Raw genomic sequence first — 18,735 nt, 5'->3', positions numbered from 1 at the left:
CAGAGTCAGATAAAGCTTCGCCTACTCTAATTCTCTGATTTCTCTTTTTTAGAAATATAGCCACCCATTCAGTCGCTCTTTTGTCTAGTCCAATTACACTAAGTTTTGTCAGTAGTCTCCCGTGATCCTCCCTATCAAATCCTCCTGAATCCAAGATCATCATCATCATCATCATCATCTGTTTACCCTCCAGGTTCGGCTTTTCCCTCGGACTCAGCGAGGGATCCCACCTCTATCGCCTCAAGGGCAGTGTCCTGGAGCTTCAGACTCTTGGTCGGGGGATACAACTGGGGAGAATGACCAGTACCTCGCCCAGGCGGCCTCACCTGCTATGCTGAACAGGGGCCTTGTGGAGGGATGGGAAGATTGGAAGGGATAGACAAGGAAGAGGGAAGGAAGCGGCCGTGGCCTTAAGTTAGGTACCATCCCGGCATTCGCCTGGAGGAGAAGTGGGAAACCACGGAAAACCACTTCGAGGATGGCTGAGGTGGGAATCGAACCCACCTCTACTCAGTTGACCTCCCGAGGCTGAGTGGACCCCGTTCCAGCCCTCGTACCACTTTTCAAATTTTCGTGGCAGAGCTGGGAATCGAACCGGGACCTTCGGGGGTGGCAGCTAATCACGCTAACCACTACACCACAGAGGCGGACTGAATCCAAGATATCTGCCATATCTTGCTGGAATCGTACAAGTTGAACTTCAGTGGAATAACCTTTCTTAAACCCGAACTGCCTTCTATCGAACCAGTTATTAATTTCGCAAACATGTCTAATATAATAAAGAAAGAATGCTTTCCCAAAGCTTACATGCAATGCATGTCAAAGTGACTGGTCTGTAATTTTCAGCTTTGTGTCTTATCACTCTTTCCTTTATACACAGGGGCTACTATAGCAACTCTCCATTCAATTGGTATAGCTGCTTCATGCAAACAATAATCAAATAAGTACTTGCGGGCGAGTTAGCCGTGAGCGTAGAGGCGCGCGGCTGTGAGCTTGCATCCGGGAGATAGCAGGTTCGAATCCTACTATCGGCAGCCCTGAAGATGGTTTTCCGTGGTTTCACATTTTGACACCGGGCAAATGCTGGGGCTGTACCTTAATTAAGGCCACGGCCGCTTCCTTCCAACTTCTAGGCCTTTCCTATCCCATCGTCGCCATAAGACCTATCTGTGTCGGTGCGACGTAAAGCCCCTAGCAAAAAAAAAGTACTTCAGGTATAGTACTATATCCCAACCCATTGCCTTTAGTATATCCCCCGAAATCTTATCAATTCCAGCTGCTAGTTTTAAAATTTTGTATCTAATTGTAAATGTTTTTATCATAGGTAAATTTTAATACATCTTTAGTATTAGTCACATCGTCTATCTGGACTTATCCTTGTAACCAATAATGTTTACACACTGCTGGCTGTATACTCCTGCTTTCTGTAGATCCTCACAAACACACTCCCCTTGTTCATTAATGATTCCTGGAATGCCCTTCTTGGGACATGTTTCTGCCTTTAAGTACCTATGCACACCCTTCCATCTTTCACTAAAATGTATATGACGGCCAGTTATGCTTACCATCATGTTATCCTTAGTTGACTTCTTTGCCAGATTCAATTTCCTAAAAAGTTCTTTCAATTTCTCCTTACTTCCACAACCAATTTTAACTGTATTTCTTTCCAGCTTACACCTCCTTGTTATAGTCTCGTTACTTCTCTGTTATAATATAGCCAGTTTTCACCATTCCTTACCACCTTTAAAGGTACATACCTGTTTTCATGTTCCTCAACAATGGCTTTAAACCCATCCCACAGTCTGTTTGCGTTTTTATTTACCGTTTTCCACTGATCATAATTATTTTTTATAAACTCCCTCATGCCTGTCTCACCAGATATGTGGTACTGCCAAGACCTTCCTTTCTATCACATTTATTTTACTACGACATTCCTATAACCCTTCTAAACAAACTTCCTAACTTACGCGTACCACTGCGGTCGAATGACTGGAAACTGGCTGTCGAGTTTCATTTTTGGTTGAGCAGAACAACAGGCTTCATAGACAATAAATTAATTAAATGCTGGGTAGCCTATACAACAGCTAGTGATATTTCCACATTTAAACTACCCTAGATCATTTAAGTACAGGCCTCGAGCCCTGACTTCGCCACTGAACAAAAGGCATTAATAAATAAATAAATAAATAAATAAATAAATAAATAAATAAATAAATAAATAAATAAATAAATAAATAAATAAATAAATAAATAAATAAATAAATAAATAAATCCTTTTATCATGCCTTTGCTGGCGGGACCTAGTATTTACAGTGCATTAAGTCTTCTGGTTTAGGCTAGAGCAATTTTGTTACTTCCACTGATCTGTCTCTGTCTTTTCCTTGGCTTTGGCAATATGAAAGTGACTGAGGTATGAGTGATGCTAGTAATGCCATTCCTTATGCAGCCAGTCCCTGTTATGAATGGTGTGAAAATTTTGCTCTTAGGGTCGGTTCGTGCATGCTTTTCAGTGGGCTTGGCAGATTGATATGTAATAGCAACTTCTGGCTCGGTGAGGAAAGCAACGGAGAACTACCTCATTCCTCATTTCCCTAGTATGCCTCTTCAGTGATGCCTAGGCCATCTATGACAGCTGATGGCGGAGCTGTTGAGGATCCAACCGGTCTTAGGGCTGAGGACTGAACATACATACATACATACATACATACATACATACATACATACATACATACATACATACATACATACATACATACATACATACATACATACATACATACATACATACATACATACATACATACATACATACATACATACATACATACATACATACATACATACATACAATCTTTTATCCCGGTGTAGAAAGCCAAGAATAACGGCCGAGAGGACTCGGCGTGCTGTCCACACGACACCTCACAATTTGCAGGCTCCCGGGCTGAGTAGCGGTCGCTTGGTATACTATGGCCCTTCGAGGCTCTTGCGCCATGGGGTTTGGTTTTATATCCTTTTATGCGTGCTCTTGCTCGTTGTCAAACTTGGTGTTTTTATTGGAAAAGATTGCCGCATTGTTTTTACAACGTATTTCTTCTCATATTAGGTTCGAAATATAGATAAATATAGTGTGATATGCAGCGGTTTCGTGCTGGTAGGTTTATGGACACTAAAAGAAGACTTTCACAACAATGTCGACATCCTATGATAAACATTGGACTAACAATAATAATTAATGAGCCGTTAAAGACGGCCATTAAAACGCAACTGAGACATACTCCTTTATGAGCAATTTAATTTATTTAATAGGACTTGTCCGATCTTTTGAAGAATTAAGTGCTGTGCCGTTAAATGTTGACAAGCAGTAAAAGACTTTTCACATAAAAAGAAGGGAATGAGTGGGAAGTGTTAGACGAGTGGTATCGTCACCGACCTCTTACCAAGGCAGTCACAGTTTGAATCCCGAGTAAAATATACGCCTAAAGAATTTTCAGTCACGTCCCTGTGGTTCAGATTCCACGTAAACCTGGAGACCCTGTTGTCATTGCAACGTGAAACTATACGTTTACTATATAATAACAAACGAATTATGAAGATAAATATAAACTAATCAAACTTTAACTGAATGACTTCATAGATTATTTTCAAACTGTTGATTATTTTCATCCAATAACCATGCGGTAATTATTACAATTGTAGGCCTATCTATTATGGTCTGGTGCGAATCTGGTTTTTTTTAATAGAGTGGGCCCTCCCTATAACACTTCTGACATCAATATAGTTAAAAGATAGAGTTCTTCTTATTCTTATTCTTCGTTTTGGCCTATAATGGACCACGTGGTTCTTAACTGTGGTTAGATTTTTTCTTCTTCTTAGCCAGGTATTCCTCCATTCCAGCGCTATGGATGTCTTTTCTTTCTTAGTCCATTTCATTCCTACTTCCGGACGCAGTGATTTAGCTGTTAATGAATGGAGAGTCAGATGTCTTGATTAACTTTCTGAACTTATCTTGGTTGTAAATGTCAATGTGATCAATGTTTATGTATTGTAGGTCTTTCCGAACTAAATTTGTCCATTTTGCATTTTGTTGCTTTCCCTCTAGATACAGTGTTGAAGATCCTTGAAGTGAGTCTCTGGCTATCCATCTTGACTATGTGACCATAGAACATTAGTCTCCTCTTCCTCATGGCTGTTATAATGCTCTTTATTTTACTGTACAGTTCCTTGTTGTGCCTAATTCTGTACCCCATCTCCTTCTTTAATGGGACCCATATTCCTTCTGAGGATCTTCCGCTCTTTCAGTTCCAGTTCTCTGAGTTGTCCTTTCCGGGTTATGTTTAGGCATTCTGAGGCGTGCAGTACAGATGGTCTTACTACGGTATTGTAGAGTCTAAGTTTAAGATTCAGGAGAGGGATTTAGACTTGCATATGTTCTTACAAAGATGATAAGATCTTTCTAATATGGTTCATCTACTCTTCATTGCAAGGTCCTCACTGATGTTTGGGGTTATCCATTCTCCAAGATATTTGAGTGAGTTGGCCTTTCGTATTATTGTGTACCCCAAAGAAATGAAATTGGGTGCTTCTCTGATGTTGCTCAGAGACTTCAGTTTTGTTGACAGCGATCTTCAGCCCTACTTTAGCTACTATGTGTTCGAGGGAAGATAGCCGGTACGTAGCTTCTTCCATACTTGAAGCTAAGAGTGTGAGGTCATCTGCGAAGACTAAGCAAGTGACTGTTAACTTGTCTTTTTTTTTAAATCCGATTTTTAATCTTGAGTTGTTAGCTAGTGTATTCGTCCATTCCCGAATGACCTTCTCCAACAGACAGTTAAACAGGATGGGGGAAAAACCATCTTTTCAAGAATTAAGTGCTGTGCCGTTAAATGTTGACAAGCAGTAAAAGACTTTTCACATAAAATAAGAAGGGAATGAGTGGGAAGTGTCAGACGAGTGGTATTGTCACCGACCTCTTACCAAGGCAGTCACAGTTCCAATCCCGAGTAAAACATAGGCGAACAGAATTTTCAGTCACGTTCCTGTGGTTCAGATTCTGCGTAAACCTGGAGGCCCTGTTGTCATTGCAACGTAAAACTATACGTTTACTTTTTTATAGTACCCCTCTGAATTTGACTTTGGACATGGTGTTCGTTAGAGTAGCCTTCACAAGATTCAAAGTCTTCTTATCTAGTCCCAGTTCAGTATCGTCTCACCGTAACTCTGGAAACATGGAGCAAACACTTATTATTATTATTATTATTATTATTATTATTATTATTATTATTATTATTATTATTATTATTATTATTCCGGGGATACCGTGGAACGCAGAGGCGAAAGAAGGTGCGGGCATGCCTATCTGTTAGATCATCAGCCCAGAGGCTGGTTGGATCCTCAAATAACACCACCAAAGTCAGAAGATTAATTGCTTTTTTTTTTTTTGCTATTTGTTTTACGTCGCACCGACACAGATAGGTCTTATGGCGACAATGGGACAGGAAAGGCCTAGGAATGGAAAGGAAGCGGCCGTGGCCTTAATTAAGGTACAGCCCCAGCATTTGCCTGGTGTGAAAATGGGAAACGACAGAAAACCATCTTCAGTTATCGTCTCACCGTAACTCTGGAAACATGGAGCAAACACTAATTATTATTATTATTATTATTATTATTATTATTATTATTATTATTATTATTATTATTATTATTATTATTATTATTATTATTATTATTATTATTCCGGGGACACCATGGAGCGCAGAGGCGAAAGAAGGTGCGGGCATGTCTGTCTGTTAGATCATCAGCCCAGAGGCTGGTTGGATCCTCAAATAACACCACCAAAGTCAGAAGATTAATTGCTACATTTTTTTTGCTATTTGTTTTACGTCGCACCGACACAGATAGGTCTTATGGCGACAATGGGACAGGAAAGGCCTAGGAATGGAAAGGAAGCGGCCGTGGCCTTAATTAAGGTACAGCCCCAGCATTTGCCTGGTGTGAAAATGGGAAACGACAGAAAACCATCTTCAGGGCTGCCGACAGTGGGGTTCGAACCCACTGTCTCCCAGAAGATTAATTAGATCTCCCAATTTTTACATTAGTGGAAGAGCGTCTTTGCTCTACAAATTCACACTTTAGGAGACTATTCTCCAAAATTACAAGTTCCAGGCCTATCAAAGGCACAACCTACATTTAACAAAACAAACAGTATTCACTGTCTTATCGGCTTAACAGTCTAATTGCCTAAAATGAAATGAATGAAATTGAGTTAGCAGGGGTAACAAGTACCCATCCTACATTGGCTTTGGTAAAAACAAAATGTTTAAGTTACTGGCCGAAACGGAAAATGTTATGAGGCGAACTCTTGCACTCCTTGAAATTCACATGAAAATACTCAAAATCCTATGTGGGCTTATGGCCCGACGTTACATAGGCTAAGCCTATTCTACGGAGGTGACTAGATGGAAAGAAAGTTTACAAAATTAAGATACCGGTATAAATTTAAAGATTGCAAAATCATGGTCATCTCAATATCAAGTTGAGAGGGAATACAAGAGGGTTTTTCACTCTTTATTCCCTAATTTCGAGTAAGTTCTTTAGACTTGAGTGAGAATTTATATTAATAAATAAAAGTTACATTGCGAAATAAATTTGGAACCTTCCCCTCGAACTAGCTTTCAAAGACTATCACACTGTTAAGCAGAATCTGCCATTACCTTGAGCTGGTGGACCACCCGAAGATGGACGAGGGAGCCCTTTCCCCCTGCCTCCGTTACGAACACACTCTAAACCTCTTGACTGGAACGATCACAACGACAATATGTCCCGAAAGGTGCCAGCTTTTATAGAGGAGAGGAAGGTTCCAGATTTTAAGTTGGCAGGAAGAGATGGAGCCGGCCCCGTGGTGTAGGAGTAGCGTGTCTGCCTCCCGCACGGAGGCCCCAGGTTCGATTCCCGGCCAGGTCAGGGATTTTTCTCTCGACCTGAAGGCTGGTTCGAGGTCCACTCAGCCTACGTGATTAGAATTGAGGAGCTATCTGACGGTGAGATGGCGGCCCCAAACTATAACCAATTCAGTTTAGAAAACCTCGATGCACGAAATTACTTTGAAAATTAAGAGTTCATCTTCACTCTAGAGGGTGCAACATAAGTTGATAGCAGCGACATCTGTCGAGAAATCTTCAAACTACTTCCGAAATGAGTTTCAGATTTCCTGTTGTAGATGGCCTTCTACAAGGCGCTAGTTTTAAATGCACGGGGCGGGTGTACCTCCGGTACAATTATTATTATTATTATTATTCCTATTATTTTTCAATACGGTTTACGCTCAAAGGCTTGTTCCGGCTTCACATTTCTTATATTCTCCCTGTCTCTTCTGCCAACTGGCCTATTATCGTACCAGGGAGTCCGTGTATGTGTGTGTGTGTGTCGGGCCCACCCCACTTCTGTCTTTAGCTGTCAACGCATTATATAGCTGATTAATTGCTAATTCTTCTCCAATGTCTTAATTACATATTCGATCACTTTTTGTTCAACCCCTTTGCAAATCATTACAGATGTTATATTTTAAAAAAAATCAAAATCTACGCCCCACTTTCATAGAACTCCAGCTTTGTGCCTTACCGGAAATGATGTGAGACAATGGTAAATCTAGCTATTGCGGAACGATGTATACTGGGGGTGGTGGTAAAGGTATATGGAATAGCCCGAAGAATAACGGATCCTCCTCAGTAGCACTTCTGGTAATTGAGAACAAAATGGCGAGTTTTGAGGCCCTTTGAGTGCTATTTCAATTACTACATACTTTGTGAGATTGAGGTACTTCTTGTAACCTACTATTGTTAACATACAATATTTTTTAATAGTAATGAACCGAAAATCTATTTACAATTCGTTCTTATCATCATCATCAAACAATTCAACTAACAGAAAGTAGGCCTAATAAAATTGTTATTGTTTTAACGTCCCACTAACTACTTTTAAGGTTTTCGGAGTCGCCGATGTGCCTGAATTTAGTCCCGCAGGAGTTCTTTTACGTGCCAGTAAATCTACCGACACAAAGCTGACGTATTTGAGCACTTTCAAATACTACTGGACTGAGCCTGCCAAGTTGGGGTCTTGAGCCCGGCTTTACAGAATGTAAATGTTATCTTATTCTGATTCTTCTTTTTCTTCTTATATTGCTTTTCCCACACCTATGGTGTCACTGATGGGAACTGTGACACACATATGTAAAATTGGCCTTGTTTTACGGCCAAATACCCATTCATTCTCTTTGACTTCCAAGTCTTCCCAGCCCAAAGTTTGCAATATGTTCGTAACACTGGGCCTACTCCTTTGTCGGCCTCGGAAAATAATCAGATTAAATCTTGCCGATTTCCTTTGAAGCATATAAAAGTACTGTTATGAAGTTTAACCTCCTCTGCGAACCATGTGACCTTGCCGCGGTGGGGAGGCTTGCGTGTCCCAATGATGCAGATAGCCGAGCCGCAGGTGCAACCATATCGGATGGGTATCTGTTGAGAGACCAGACTAACGAATGGTTCATCGAAAGGGGGGTAGCAGCCTTTCGGTAGTTGCAAGGGCGGCAGTCTAGATGATTGACTGATACGGCCTTGTAATAATACTCAACATGGCTTAGCTGTGTTGATACTGCTACACGGCTGAAAGCAACGGGAAACTACAGCCGTAACCACCTCCCGAGGACATGCAGCTCTCTCTGTATGAATGATGTACTGATGATGGCTTCCTCCTGGGTAAAATATTCCGGAGGTAAACTAGTCCCCCATTCGGATCTCCGGGTGGGGACTACACGGGAGGGGGCGATCATCAAGAAGATGGATACTGACATTCTGCGAGTCGGAGCGTGGAATGTTAGAAGTTTGAATCGTTGTGGTAGGTTAGAGAATCTGAAAATGGAGATGGATAGGCTAAAGTTAGATGTAGTTGGTGTAAGTGAAGTACGTTGGCAAGAAGAACAGGATTTTTGGTCAGGCGACTACCGAATTATCAACACGAAATCAAACAGGGGTAATGCAGGAGTTGGTTTAATAATGAATAAGAAAATAGGGCAGCGGATAAGTTACTACGACCAGCATAGTGAAAGAATTATTGTCGCCAAGATAGACACCAAACCAATGCCCACCACAATAGTGCAGGTCTATATGCCTACTAGTTCAGCGGATGATGAAGAAATTGAAAGAATATATGAGGAGATAGAAGATTTAATACAATATGTCAAAGGTGACGAGAATCTAATTGTGATGGGAGACTGGAACGCAGTGGTAGGCCAAGGAAGAGAAGGTAGCACAGTAGGAGAATTTGGATTGGGACAAAGGAACGAAAGAGGAAGTCGGCTGGTTGAATTCTGCACTGACCATAATATAGTCCTCGCCAATACTTGGTTCAAACACCACAAACGACGGCTGTATACGTGGACGAAACCTGGAGACACTGGAAGGTATCAAATAGACTTCATTATGATTAGGCAGAGATTCAGAAACCAGGTGTTGGATTGCAAAACTTTCCCAGGAGCAGACGTGGATTCTGACCACAACTTGTTGGTCATGAAATGCCATCTGAAGTTGAAGAAATTGAAGAAAGGAAAGAATGCAAAAAGATGGGATCTAGACAAGTTGAAAGATTCGAGTGTGAGCGATTGTTTCAAGGAACATGTTGCACAAGGACTAAATGAAAAGGTCGAAGGAAACACAGTAGAGGAAGAGTGGAGAGTCATGAAAAATGAAGTCAGTAGGGCTGCTGAAGAAATGTTAGGAAGGAAGAAAAGATCAACTAAGAATCAGTGGATAACTCAGGAGATTGAAATAATAACATTAAGTTATTTATTAGACCACCTAATCAATACAAAATCGTCTTGGATGATTTACATAAATTTGTTAGCTAATAGTGGTAAATCATGTAAATCATCCAAGACGATTTTGTATTGATTAGGTGGTCTAATAAATAACTTAATGTTATTATTTCAATCTAATATCATCAATACGGACCAAAAATGATATTTATTACATGTAATAACTCAGGAGATACTAGACCTGATTGATGAACGACGAAAATACAAGAATGCTAGAAATGAAGAGGGTAGAAAAGAATACAAGCGATTAAAGAATCAAGTGGATAGAAAGTGCAAGGTAGCTAAGGAAGAATGGCTGAAGGAGAAGTGCAAGGATGTCGAAGGCTGTATGGTCCTGGGAAAGGTAGATGCTGCATACAGGAAAATCAAGGAAACCTTTGGAGAAAGGAAATCTAGGTGCATGAATATTAAGAGCTCAGATGGAATTCCACTTCTAGGGAAAGAAGACAAAGCAGAAAGATGGCAGAAGCATATCCAACAGTTGTATCAAGGTAACGATGTAGATAATTTCGTTCTGGAACATGAAGAGGCTGTTGATGCTGATGAAATGGGAGACCCAATTTTGAGGTCAGAGTTTGACAGAGCTGCGAGTGACCTAAATAGGAACAAGGCAACTGGAATTGATGATATTCCCTCTGAATTACTGACTGCCTTAGGAGAAACCAGCATGGTAAGGTTATTTCATTTAGTGTGCAAGATGTATGAGACAGGAGAAGTCCCATCCGATTTTCGGCAGAATGTTGTTATACCTATTCCCAAGAAAGCCAGTGCTGACAGGTGTGAAAACTACCGCACTATTAGTTTAGTATCTCATGCCTGCAAAATTTTAACACGTATTATTTACAGAAGAATGGAAAAACAAGTTGAAGCTGAGTTGGGGGAAGATCAATTTGGCTTCAGAAGAAATGTAGGAACACGTGAAGCAATCCTGACTTTACGTCTGATCTTAGAGGATCGAATCAAGAAGGACAAGCCCACGTACATGGCATTCGTAGATCTAGAAATGATAATGTTGATTGGACCAGGCTATTTATGATTCTGAAGATGATAGGGATCAGATACCGAGAACGAAGAATTATCTACAACCTGTATAAAAATCAGTCTGCAGTGATAAGAATCGAGGGCTTGAAAAAGAAGCAGCAATCCAGAAAGGAGTGAGGCAAGGCTGCAGTTTGTCCCCTCTCCTTTTCAATGTTTACATAGAACAGGCAGTAAAGGAAATCAAAGAGAAATTTGGAAAGGGAATCACAGTCCAAGGAGAGGAAATGAAAACCTTGAGATTTGCCGATGATATTGTTATTTTATCTGAGACTGCAGAAGATCTCGAGAAGTTGCTGAATGGTATGGATGAAGTCTTAAGTAAGGAGTACAAGATGAAAATAAGTAAGTCCAAAACAAAAGTAATGGAGTGCAGTCGAACGAAGACAGGTGATGTAGGAAATATTAGATTAGGAAACGAAGTCTTAAAGGAAGTAGATGAATCTTGTTACTTGGGTAGTAAAATAACCAACGATGGCAGAAGTAAGGAGGACATAAAATGCAGACTAGCACAAGCAAGGAAGAGCTTTCTTAAGAAAAGAAATTTGCTCACTTCAAACATTGATATCGGAATTAGAAAGATGTTTTTGAAGACGTTCGTGTGGAGCGTGGCATTGTATGGAAGTGAAACATGGACGATAACTAGCTCAGAAAGAAAGAGAATAGAAGCTTTTGAAATGTGGTGTTACAGAAGAATGCTGAAGGTGAGATGGATAGATCGAATCACGAATGAAGAGATACTGAATCGAATTGGTGAGAGGAGATCGATTTGGCTAAATTTGACGAGAAGAAGAGATAGAATGATAGGACACATCTTAAGACACTCAGGACTTGTTCAGTTGGTTTTTGAAGGAAGTGTAGGTGGCAAGAACGGTAGGGGTAGACCAAGGTATGAATATGACAAACAGATTAGAGCAGATGTAGGATGCAATAGTTACGTAGAAATGAAAAGGTTAGCACATGATAGGGTGGCTTGGAGAGCTGCATCAAACCAGTCTATGGACTGATGACTCAAACAACAACATGAAGTTTAAATCAAATTATCCCATTTTGTCCTGGCAAATCTGGTCAGCCTATATATAAGCACTGCCTTAGTGTGCATTTGAAACACTCCTTCTTTCCAGGCTAAACACCATCATTGAGAACAATCAACTAATTAACCAAGAACAATTCGGTTTCCGAAGTAAGCACTCTACGGTTCACCAACTCATGAGACTTACAGAGGAAATTACTAAAAACTACAATGACAGAAGACACACGGGAGTCTGTTTTCTAGACATATCGCGTGCGTTTGACAAGGTATGGCATGAAGGCCTCATATTCAAGCTCAACTCCTTCGGCATTCCCCCATTTATGATTCAAATCATCAAAAGCTACCTTGCAGATAGGAAATTCCAGGTACAAGTGAACAAAACCCTGTCCAGCCCCCGCCCCATACTGGCGGGTGTCCCCCAGGGTGGAGTTCTTTCACCAATTCTATTTAATTTGTACATGGCTGACATACCTAAGCCAACGCACGCGAAGGTCTACATGTATGCTGATGATACGGCAATATCCTCTGTCTCTTGGCAACCACCTAGAGCACAAAATTACATCCAAGATGCCCTCTCCACCCTCGAACCATGGTTTCGGAAGTGGAGAATCAAAATCAATGTCAATAAAAGCAATGCTACATTCTTTTCCAAACGTACTAGGATAAACCCTCTCCCACTGGTCTTTTTCGGCGAAGTGATCCGGTGGAGAAATGCAACTAAATACCTAGGTGTTATCCTAGACAGAGGACTCACGTTCAAAGATCATATCAATTCGATTTCGGCCCAAGCGAGCAGACGCTTATCTGAAATTATTCCACTTATGAAAGCCGATCAAGGCCTAAATCTAGAAAACAGGCTCACGCTATACAAGACACACATTCGACCTATTCTAGAGTATGCCAGTCCGGTCTGGGGAATGGCAGCCAAAACTCACCTGGATAAGGTGCAGCGCCTCCAAAACCGTGCGCTGCGTCTCATCTCTGGTGCTCAATGGTTTCAACGTAATCGGGATATCCACCAATCCCTTAGGATTGATGAGATCAAAACCAGAATAAAGAAGACATCCCGGAAATTCTTTTCTGGTCTGACTACTAAGCCCAACCCCCTCATCTCGACGCTGGGCAACTATGATACCCTTGGTCTCCGCTATAAGCGACCCAAGGTTGTCTTAGATTAGTCGCCCCTAAAAAGGGCGCAGGTCACATTCTGACCAGTACCGATTTCGTTGAACCAGGTCCCCCTACCATACATCAATGCAGTCTCCTTCAACCAGTTAAGAGATAGCACCCAAGACCTACACGGTCGGAGGGCTAGAATCCTCAACGGATCCAAATCTCCTGGATTCCGTCTGAGACTTGGGGCATGGTCAGCAGTGATACCGTACTGTCTAAGTGGTAAGGTTTGGGACAATCCTATTCACGTTATTGTCCTGGATAGGGACCGGGATTATTATCATTATTATTACCGGTACCGGTATCATTATTGTCGTAATTATAGTAAAGTGTTTAATTTAAATTCACATACGGTACTGAAAGAATTCAGACCTACAAATTTAGCCATGTCTGCACACAAGAAGGGATACCGGCACCACACTATAATCACAAATCACACGAGGCTGATAACACCCTGAACAACATTCCTCTCATCTCCTATTACCTATTTCCTCTCTCTAGCCGTCTGTAGCTCTCTCTCCCTCTCTTTCTCTCTCTCTCTCTCTCTCTCTCTATCACCGGAAATAAATACACAACCGTGACCTTGACTGATGACATGAAGCGAAGGCAGTGCATGAATGCCAGAGCCAGACGTGGTGGGTGTGATCCCTGTGAATCAGCTGATTGGTTTCTCGTGTGGGTTTGCGGGGCCGTGTGCGGCTCAGTAACTTTTTTGTGAGTGATTCTATGAATGAACGGTATGACTATGAGTGGTAAAGTAACTTACATAGTTTTCCAACTCAAACGTTTTCTACTTTATCTCTGAATTGAGGTTAATTGCAAATTAATGCTTGTACAAGTGCCGCCTGTGGCCTGATAAACGGGTTTCCGGTTTCAGCACAGAGAGAGAAGTCACAGCGTGTATCGTGCTTGTTCTGTATTTTTCTATAAAATGTCATACTGTTTCTTGCATGTAATGCTGGTTGATGATGACTTTGCATGGATTTTTTGTTAGGTTGTTCTATTTGCATGATGCGTAAGTACAGTATATAATGTTATTTCGACTACCTATAAACAGTAGGCTATTAACCGGTACCGGTACTTAGTTATATGCCGGCAGTGTGGAAAATAGATCACACAACCTAGCGTACAGGAAAAGAGAACTTCAGTCTATTGTTAATGAAAAAGAAATGAATCTGCCTAATTAATTGTCAATCATGAGGACACTCCCATAAATATTAACATTAGGGACCAAAATGTCTTGTTTAGGTTATTGAGCTTCCAGCAGTTGATCTCAGTTCGATTACTGGTACGGGTTTTATATTTTTGTTTATGGATTTGTGCTTGTGATTAACAGTAACGTCATCTACACCTTAATCGATTTTTATTCCTACTCAAGCTTATTAAATCTTCTGTGCCATAATCTAAAATTCTCAAGTTAGCTAATGAGATTGCATTTTGTTGCAGAGTATTAAACCCAGACAGTAGCTTTTTAGGTGATATGGTGGATTTAGAGCCGTTCATAATACTGTATAATTGCGGCATATACGTACATCAAATCGAAAGACCTGCACCAGTTAAGAGTTATCTGGCCCTATGATAGATAAATTATGACTCGTTATTTGCTTCATCTAGGTTATAAATGTAATTTGAGTTGATTGCCTGCTTATGTTTATGATTCATGATGGAACTCGAAGAAACAAAATAACCTAACAGTAACAGATTAAATTAAAACTTCGGGTTCAGTTAGGGTGGTTGACATGTGGTATGTAATAACTCTTATGCTGACTGTATTGAATACATACAGTCTGAAATTTTGGAATTTGAAGTAATCCTCAAACATTGGCAGTAAATCAATCTAGATAAAGAGATAAATAAAGGAAGATCATCTTATCTTAGGAAGGACACATAGGCCTACATAGTTGACAGTGATATATATAGTATATACATACAACTCCATTATGGACTGTTATGCCCGATTGCAAACCTCAGTGAATTAACCAAGTGTCTCCTAATCCTGTATTTGCAAGCAGCCTCGTTTAGTTCCACACCTCTTATAATTGAATCATCAAAACCCAAGTCTGATCATCACCTTTGTCTTCCTTTAGTTCTCTTAAACCCCCCTGCCGAGTCCATTATTTTCCTAAGTAACCTACCCTCCTCCATTCACCGGTTTATACATACCCACTTAGCCTTTATCTTTTTATTCTAAATACCCTGTCACCATTTTTTTCACCTGTTGGTAATAGCAATCATGTTTTCTACTTCTAACTTAAATCCTCAAGTCCCTCCCCACACCAGCTTTCGCTCCCATATAATAAAGCTGTCCAGAAAACCGACGATGTAAAGATGATTTCATCTGAGAGGGGTGACCTTGGCAGTTATATAGTTTACTGAATAAGTAGGCTATGCAGTACAGGTCATGTAACTGTGAGCTTATATTCAGGAGATGGTGGGATTGAATCCTATGATTAACAGCCCTGTACAATGCTCAAAATATAGAATGGTATTGTAACTTCTCACACTATCCATTTTCCCAGGTTCACTTCAGTAAGTAAACTGAATCAATATGTATTTACAAATATCGCACAAAGGTATTACTTATTGAATACCGGTATACGATTGCACTTGGTCAAGGAGACGCTAGTGCTTATTTATTGTAGTGGATAGATGACAGTGGGGTGGGCAGTGGGCATGTCAGTGGACTGAATAGTCAGCACATGAATCTTGCATTACCAATAAGGCAAGATGTATTGTTTAGAGGAGAATTTGTAAGTGCTACAAAGGCAACAATAATAGGACAAATTCAGAATGGAATGTGAGTTGATCGCTTAAGGGCTAGTGACGTTAGAGAGAAAGGAAATACTGTATCACCAAGGACTGACCAAGTTAACTGAGCAGACATAGATTTACTGTAGGCTACCTGGCGACAGAGCACTGGACGTAAACATGCGGTAGTTCGTGGTATGGCCGACTGCAGTCATGTTTTGGAAAGGCGATATCTACAATTAAGGGCCAGAAATTCCACTTCTAACTGTACTAACCTACTACCAAAGTAGCAGTCAAAGCATTCTTAATGTAATAATATAACATAATTCACGATTTGTTATAATGGAAACTATTGTCCTTCAGTTTTGATTTAGTTAATATTTATAACTGTGAGGTTCTTCAATCTATCAAAACTAATTCAGTATTAATGGTGCCTAGTAAATATCTAAATAAATCACTATATCACCACCCCATGTTCGCATAAGGAGCTGGAACTCCTGCTCATATTTCCTGCAAGGAGGTATCATACTCAGAATGACTGAAATGTCTTTTTGTGCATGCCAAGTGAACACCTCTGGCCTCAAATATTACATACATAGACTATGTAGTCAAACGTCACTGGACACTCTTTTGCTCCAAGTATACAGGTTCTCTCATATAAACTGAGACTGAACGCAGGGTATTTGTACGCTACGGCAGCTACAGTATGGGAAGCACACATGTAGTTGTAGACCTTGCAAGCAGCCTGCACTTGTTTGACCTGGCAAGCATGAGTCACCAGTCTGAATCTCAGCTGTTAACATGGTTATCATTGCAACACCGTATTTTTGTATGTAAAAGTTCTGGTTTCATCTTAATGGTCATGTGAACAGTCATAACTCTTGCTATTGGTGTGCAGAAAATCCTAATGGTGTTTATGAAGTCCCTCATTATGATAGGAAGATAGGTGTTTTGCTATGCTGTTAGTGCAAGATCAATAATTGGGTCTTATTTTTTTCGAGGCAACAGTAAATGCAAAGAGGTACCAAGATGACATTTTAACGCCATTCTTCCATCAGTTAACAGAAGAAGAATCTTGTAGGTGGTTTCAACAAGATTCAGCCCCTGCTCATATAGAAGAAGGTTCCCTTCTTACAATCTTGGAAGAGTTTGCAGACAGAGGGATCAGTGCTGGTCTCTTTCCCCCTCGTTCTCCAGATCTAACAGTGTGTGATTTTTACTTGTGGGGTAAACTGAAAGAAAAAGTACATCAAACAAATCCTCATGCATTGGAAGAACTGAAAGAAAACATTACGAATGAAATCAGAAACTTTACAATGGCAGATCTCACTCGCGTCATCCAGAACATGGTTACCAGATACAATGCATGTAGCCTATAACCCAGGAAGGATGACACTTCCAGCATCTTTTATAATGTAAGATTTCATATAAGACTGTATACATGCTTAAAGTAAGCGGCCGTGTGTGATGTAAGTTTGGCTGAGGCACCTGCCATAGCATAGAGTACAAACACCATGTGTTCAGTCTGAGTTTGTATAAGAGACCCTGTACTTGCCCAGTATGCATCAAGACACATGACTAATGTGATACTGTATGTGTGAAAGGACAAACGTTAACATACTGTTTTCAGAATAAGTCAACAGAAAGAGTTGTGTGAGCTCAAAGGGGGATTATTGTGGGGGCCCATAAATTTAGACATTCTGTCAAAGAGATTTCTCAGTAAAAACAAGAACATTAAACACAAATTGTCTGGGAGCACAGTATTGATGTTCCTATAGTGGTGCCAGCTATGTGACCAGTTCCTTGACAGTATTTATACTGGGGATCGAATTATGCATTGCATGTCATGCCGGAGAGCAAGCAACAGGCAGTGGTGGTACATCAACCATAATACAGAATGAGATGTGGAGAACTAAATGCAAGCAGTGCAGGTTTTTGATCAATTGAGATGGATCACTCAACTCTCTTGAATCCCACCGTTGGCAGCCCTGAAAATGGTTTTCCGTGGTTTCCAACTTTCACACGAGGCAAATGCTTGGGATGTACCTTAATTAAGGCCGTGGCCATTACCCTTTCCTACCTTCTGTCGCCACCCTTCCTATTAGCTTCCATATTTTACCCACATTTATCCATCACCTTCAACTCTCACATTTTATATATTCATGTACTTTAAATTGCAGAAAAGTGTCCTATGTGATAATATTTTTGGAGATATACTGACCCGCAGCACATACATTATGAAGAGCGAGAATGCCTTGACCACATTCACACAATATTACACCTTAGATGACAGAACCTTACCGGCCAAAGTTCTAAGTTAAAATATTTCACATAGGAGGTTTTGTCCCGACAGCGACGATATAGTCTATTTTTCTGTTCAAGGTTAGCTAACAGTACATCATGGTAACATACAGGTGGCGAACAGAGCAATATCAATAGCATTGTTAGGTGAGTTTCATATCTTCATGAACTTGAAGGGGCTGTGGACCACTCTGTATACAATCATATATATTACTAGGTGTAGTTCCTGGTTCTGCTCGGGTACCTTTTTGAATGTATAATTATAGGATTTGTCACCTGTTTGAAGTGAATTTTTGTATATTTCTTTATTGCGACGATTATCTTTTACAAACTCTTCGGTAGATTTAGAGTTATTGTTAATGTGTTGTGTCCAAGTTTGTGAGAGTATTTAGGTTTGCATTAAACTTTGTCCTTGCAGACACCCAGATTGTCTTGGAAGTAGTTGATTCTTTCACAAATTATAAATGTAAGTTATAACTGTGCGCATTTTAGCGTCACCCTATACATGTGTATAAGATTCCAACTATCATTGGGACTATCACCAGTCAGCTTCTTGACTCCAAAACCTGTGGATTCA

The 18,735-nt window shown here is 40.5% G+C and overlaps 1 protein-coding gene across 6 annotated transcripts in view; it reads left to right on the top strand.

Moving 5' to 3' along the window:
- The first annotated feature begins 13,728 nt into the window (after window positions 1–13,728).
- Window positions 13,729–18,735, top strand: part of LOC136876524 (transmembrane channel-like protein 5) — a 187,062-nt gene continuing 182,055 nt past the window's right edge. For 2 of the 6 annotated variants that reach the window (XM_067150547.2, XM_067150542.2), the window contains exon 1: window positions 13,729–13,861. The gene's annotated coding sequence lies outside the window, so the exon portion shown is untranslated. Of the gene's footprint in view, window positions 13,862–13,993; window positions 14,125–18,735 lie in introns of those variants that run through there. The other 4 variants (XM_067150545.2, XM_067150543.2, XM_067150546.2 and 1 more) reach the window with 4 other exon arrangements.

Source organism: Anabrus simplex, chromosome 6 (assembly GCF_040414725.1).
Source record: "Anabrus simplex isolate iqAnaSimp1 chromosome 6, ASM4041472v1, whole genome shotgun sequence".
Lineage (NCBI taxonomy): Eukaryota > Metazoa > Arthropoda > Insecta > Orthoptera > Tettigoniidae > Anabrus > Anabrus simplex.
The sequence above is the reverse complement of the archived record's forward strand: the minus strand, read 5'-3'. Positions and strand labels throughout refer to the sequence as shown.